Here is a 6000-nt window from a genome sequence, read left to right on the forward strand (position 1 = left end):
TGACCTTCATGGTTATTGTAGGATGTTGTGGAGGAAAGACTGCAATGGTGTCACAGCTGAAGTTGCCAGATCCCATGAATTGTCCCATCATTTTCTCACAGGCCGTGGATGGAAATCAAGCAAATTGTCCTTTCCCTAAGTTTAAGCAGGAGAATCTGGCAAACAAGGATATACATCATTCTTCGTGCAGCCCAGTTTTACTCAAGATAAGAAACTCTCCATCTGTGCAGAACTACAAATTAATGTAATGTACAAAGATTTATTTTTCTTTTCATAATAATTTTATTTGTGAAGTGTTAACTGTAAAACAAAGACCATCATAAATACCTATTGCTTTGTCTTATTTAATCTTCCCATAGCCCTTTTACAGATGGAAAGACCGAGGATTACAGACTCTAATTAATGTACCCAAAGCCCTTCAGCTAGGAAGTGGGAGAGCAGGGACTCAAACTGAGGCCCTTCTGTCTAGGAATAGAAGGAGAAGCAGGTACATTGCAGAGTCAAGAACAGCTGAGAAGTCTCTTCCTGGCTGGTGCTTCTGGTGCTTCTCTGTGCTTCTCCAGTATCACCTGGCCTGAGGGCTGGCCCTTGTCAGAAACCCCTTCCTAACCATTTAGAAAGAGGGCATTTTCTCCCCCATGGCAGTGCAATTTTGACTTTTTATAATGAGTAAGTTAGAAAATAATCCTTTCTTTAATATACTTTGCATTATCTGAAGCATATCCTGTGGCGTACAAATGGTGTATGTGAGTGGTGTTATAGTATAGGCATATGATAGGATTTATATTTTAAACAGCATACTCAGTGTCAGGAAGCATTTGTGTCCCTGTCTCTGTTGGTAACAATCATCATTACTCTGAGGGGCTGCCAAGGACAGGACAGGGACTTGGAAGGCTCTGAGCACATCCTCCTGCCCCCCATCTCTCTTCACTGACCTCCTGCCTTTTCCCCATTCTCCCAGGAGACCATTTCACATGTGTGTTAATATTCCAGCTCCGTTTGATCTCCTATATGGTGACAGATGGTCCAAGTGCTTTTATTACCTGATATGGGATTTCACAAACTGCTGACCAATGGATTAGCCTTGTGGTTTTAATCACTTTTAAATAGAAAAACAGGAGTAAGGGTACCCAGGCTTCGGTAGAAATTCACAAATCTTTCCCAAATCATTTCCCAAAATGACCCTTGAGCTGGATGACTTCTCTGCCCCAATTAGATGTTGCCTGCCTTGGGTGCTGAGTTTTGATTGTTCTAGTTACCAGATGAACCATCTTGCAATCTAAACTTCACCCATCCCAGTTTGCATCTCTGCAGGGAAGATATTTCAGACAGAACCATGATGTCCAAAAGACCTTGATGTGTGAAAGAAGCAATTTTCCTCTTATTAAGAACCTTTTCTGTGAAGGCTGTATTTCTGCCAAGCCTTGGTGACTCACTTCTGTTTTCTTACCCACCTGTAAGCAGTGTGTCCTCTCAGGAAGCAGGGCAGACAGAGATCACAAGGATGAACAGCCATATAACTGTGGATATTCTTTATGTACAGGCAGACCTTTCTGTCAAAAGTGCACCTGGAGGTCACCTCCCTGAGAAGGAGTTAGGTTTGATAATCCAGTCTTGAGCATTGTAATTCCTAGTCAGATGAATCTAACATTGGCAAGTTATTCATATCAGCACCGATAATCAGTAACTAGCCCAGAAAGCATGCTAGCAACAATGACATTGCTAATATTGTTTCTTGACTGTACATGGACACCCAAGCCCAGCATTGTCACTGACCTTGTGGGTAAACTTCTGACAGTAATTTACACAGTAAAGTCTCTTGAAGCTAATTTAAGGAGCAAAAATTTTTAAGGACAACGCTTAGATGTTCTCTTCTTTCCTCCATTTTCTCTCCCTTCTCCCTTCTTCCTTTTCTCCTTCCCTCTTCCTCTTCCTCTTCTCCCCTCCCCCGTCAGATATGAAGTCCACCGATGGCTCAGTTCAGGTTTCGACAGTAGGTTTGACAGTAATGCTAAAGTTGGGATTAGACTTGCAGTCTCCCCTTTTTTCTGCATTTGACTATCTGTTGTCTTTTCTTAGTGTATGATTCTCTGTTGTAAGTTTTGACTTGGTTCTTTTCTAAGACAGAATAATTTCTGTCAGGTTCTGGGAACTCCCCTCCTACCCGATGGAGAAGTTTTGGGGAGGGGATGTGCGCCCTGTGTTGAACTGTGCACTAGGTACGAATCTGCAGTGCCTTCTATTAAAATGTAAAATGATCCGTTGAGTCATCCTCCCTCTGGTTTGACTCAGATGCTTTATGGCGCAGTTTGCATGTCATTTCTCTGTAATGATTTCCCCATGGAGAAGGGTGTCTGATAGAATCCAGGCAGACTGAAGATTGCACTGAGTCAAATGGATCTTTTATTCTTTTAGTATTAACCCTTATCTCTCAGTTTCCCGTCCTTGCATTTTCCCTGAAGGAACCTTAATGAAGTAAATAGGTTCCACCACCCTCATTTAGCCTCCTAATCACTGTTCATAATTTCTTCTCACATTAGCAGCCTTAAGCTCTAGGGTAATATTTCTCTGGCTAGGAGGGGAGGAAAGGGGACACTGGGAAAGAATATTTCACACAGATGCCCTGATAAAGAAAAATGTAGAAAAGAAATGACTTTTCTCTGTCCTCTAACTCCTAATAGGCAAGAAGCAAATGCTAATAGGAAATAGAGATTGATGTATGAGAAATGAATATAAATGGAGAACATAGATGCAAAGAAAGAGCACCAGAGACAAACTGGGAATGACAAGATAGAAAAAGAAAACTTGCCACAGGTAGAAAAGGACCTACCTCAGCAGAATAAATGGGGGCTTTGGATACAGTCTTAGCTGGGGGGTTACCACAAAAGAACCAAAAGCAAGCATCAAAATATATAAAAGAAAAGTAGGGTAGATGATCACATAGCCGCGGATTCAAATCTGCTAATCCCTAATTCCACACTTTCGCCATACCTGCTCCCCTCCCTTACCCATACCCCTACCCCCACCATCACACAACCTCCACCAGCAGTAATCATGTATCTTAGATGACTTGGCATAGAGTCCCTTTCACCCAATGATTTTAAAGCATGTCATTTTTTCATCTATGCCTTTAGATGACAGAATATGCATTATGTTACTGTTAAGCCCAAGCCATAGCCTTCCCTCTGGCCCCCAAACAGTGTAGTCTCACCTTACATCACTGGGTGGAGACTCAGACAAGAGAAAGGATGGACGCCATACTTGATTCTGTAGCCACATATCTGAGACAGCTTCTGCGATCCCGTCCTGCACACCAGATCACTACTTTGGGCAGAGGGCGGAGGGTATGGGGAGAGCAAAGTGTTGAACTATTGCTCAGTACTTATAAGCATCGTGTTCCACTGATAGGAGAAAATTGGCCCTTGATCATCCTTCCTTTCAGTCGACTCCATTTATAAGAGGTAAAAGTTCAAACTGTCATTGGGCAGCTCTTCCTGTCTTCTTCATCTGGCCCAAGTTATGTGATGGTATTTTTCCTTTCCAGCCAGCTGTGTTATTTTGAGCATCTCTAACTTTCTAAAAAAGCCTCATTCATGTTGTTGAATGAGTTAGAAAAGCTCATGTTTCAAGTTTTTCCTAAAGTTTCTGTACTCTCATAGAACCATAGAAATTAGAAGTAGAAATACTTTGCCAGGTCACCTAGTTCATTTCCTCATTTTATAATTAAGGAAGGAGAAGTGCATTGAAGTGATTTGGCTTTCACAGGAAGGAAGGTGAAACAAGGGATCTCTGAAAAGGGTTTTGCTCTGAAGCAAAAGTCTGGACCCAGATTTTTTACCACCTCCCAAAAGGTTTTGTCCCCACATTCTGCCCATTTTTGCAGACTCTGATTTAAAATGTACAAATTGGAATCAGTCGCTTTGATTCCCTTTAAGGACCCTTCTAACCTTAAATGGTAGGCTGTAAGTCGTGGGCGTGTGTTTTCATTTAAATCGAAAGTCCACCCTAGGACCTTTGTAATTAGGTCACAGAACTCAAGACAGGGTAACTTGAGTTGTTAGCCTTCTCTTACAATTTTCATTTGGGGTTAGCTGGGATTTTTTAATCATAAAATATAATATAGATATAGCAAAGTGCATGACAAATATGTAATTTAACACAGAGTAAACACACATCTACTTATCACCAATGTCAAGAAATAGAACATTGTGACAGCACCTGAGACCCCCTAGTGCCACTTTCCAATAGCAACTCTCTCCCCACAAACGGAACCTCTGAGTCTTTTCTTTATAGTTTTACCACCTATGTATGTCCCTAGATCTTTAAGTTTTGCCTGTTTTTGAACTTGATATAAATGGAATTTGAGTGTTATTATTTTGTGTCTTGCTTCTCTAGCTCAGTATTCAACATTAGGTTTGTGAGATTCATTCATGTTGTTGCATGTGGCTTGAATTTGAATATGAATATATGACTGTATCTCAGTGTATTTATTCATTCTGCTACTGATGGACATTGCACATTATTTCCAGTTGGGAGTTAAACTGAACAATGCTATGAACACACTTGTATAGAGTTCCTATTATGGACATGCAGGAGTGTCTCTTGGGTATAACCTAGGAATGGAATTACTGGGTCACATCTTCAGCTTTACTAGATAATGCCAAACTGTTTTCCAAAGAGGGTGAATCAGCCGTCAGTGTATGAGAGTCCTTGTTGCCTTACATCTTCACAAACACTAGATATTGTCAAACTTTCTAATGCTTTCCAGGTTGATGGATGTACACTGTATCTTTAATCCTTTATTACCTTTAGATTAATATATATAGTCAGCTACCAATGTTCTACTATTTTTTTTAGCTCAGCCTGTGTATCACACCCTGCCTCGCCATACAGTTGTAACTATTTTGTTACTGGATATTTTGGAAGTTTACATTATTTTTTATTTTGGTCTGTTTAAAAGAATAAGTGAAACAACACCAGCACCAAAGAACTGGGCTTATTATGATTGTCACTAATTTTTTAAAAATATTTTTCAACTGTGCAGTAAAAACCATTATCACAAATGATGTCAGTAAATTGAACTTCCTCCCAAAAGGTCAAGGAAAATGGAAGTTTATAGTGAAGCATGAGAATCATTCCAAGCTATTAAGGATCTGATACAATTACAAGTGCTTCCTCCTAACAACAACCTTAAATTTCAGTTCCCTTGGTACTAACTAGTACACATGCAGATGGAGTGTTTGAGTAAATAAAGAACACAGAACATTTTAGCTGTTCTATATCAGACCCTTACTTTAGCTGTCTAAAGCATGAGAGACATTAAGTGACAGGCACTGCACTTTTCCATTAGAAAATACTGAAATTGGATTGCTTTCCACTTTAAGTAAGAAGTTTAGGTCTTGATGGAATTGAAAAGTGTTTCCAATCCAAAAGTAATAAGATTGTAATTTTAATGGCACTGTGCACTCTAAAATTTCTATAGACTTGATAACTTTCTTTTATAAAAACTAACCCTTACCATTTCATAGTAAATAACTTTTTTAAAAAAGCATGCTTGATAAGGACAGAAATTTACTAAGCAATTACTTAATAATTTAGTGATTGATTCATAGAAGTATTTACTTAATGCACTGTTTCTACAGGAAACGTGGTTGGAATTTCAAGTGAAATAGTTTATAATTTGGTCTTTTTCATTACCTGCAAGGTATATTCATTTCTTTTCATCTGAAACATTCTAGACATGACAGGTTGTCTGAAAAACTTACTATTCTACTCTTTTGTGAATTGCAGCCTTTCAGATTTCCCACTGTAGATTTTCTTTAGCTTTTTTGATTTATACTTTTACCTTCAAAACTGTTTGATATTTTAATTTTTTAATGTGACCCAATAATGAATAAAGAGTGGATGAGTGAGTTGATAAGTGAGTTTGCCTTCATTAATACTGTGTCTTAGACTGATAAAAGTTGTGGTCTGTGTAGCTTTTCGAGGGGGTGAACATAC

The 6000-nt window shown here is 39.2% G+C and overlaps 1 protein-coding gene across 2 annotated transcripts in view; it reads left to right on the plus strand.

The window, feature by feature from the left end:
• BACH2 (BTB domain and CNC homolog 2) overlaps positions 1-6000 on the plus strand; it is a 309638-nt gene that overhangs the window by 223298 nt on the left and 80340 nt on the right. The window contains exon 1 of one of the 2 annotated variants that reach the window (XM_025042866.1): positions 116-244. The exons of the other annotated variant lie outside the window; for it this stretch is intronic. The gene's annotated coding sequence lies outside the window, so the exon portion shown is untranslated. Of the gene's footprint in view, positions 1-115; positions 245-6000 lie in introns of those variants that run through there. 2 annotated transcript variants of the gene reach the window in all.

The sequence above is a fragment of the Pteropus alecto genome, unplaced genomic scaffold, assembly GCF_000325575.1.
Source record: "Pteropus alecto unplaced genomic scaffold, ASM32557v1 scaffold7, whole genome shotgun sequence".
Classification (NCBI taxonomy): Eukaryota; Metazoa; Chordata; class Mammalia; order Chiroptera; family Pteropodidae; genus Pteropus; species Pteropus alecto.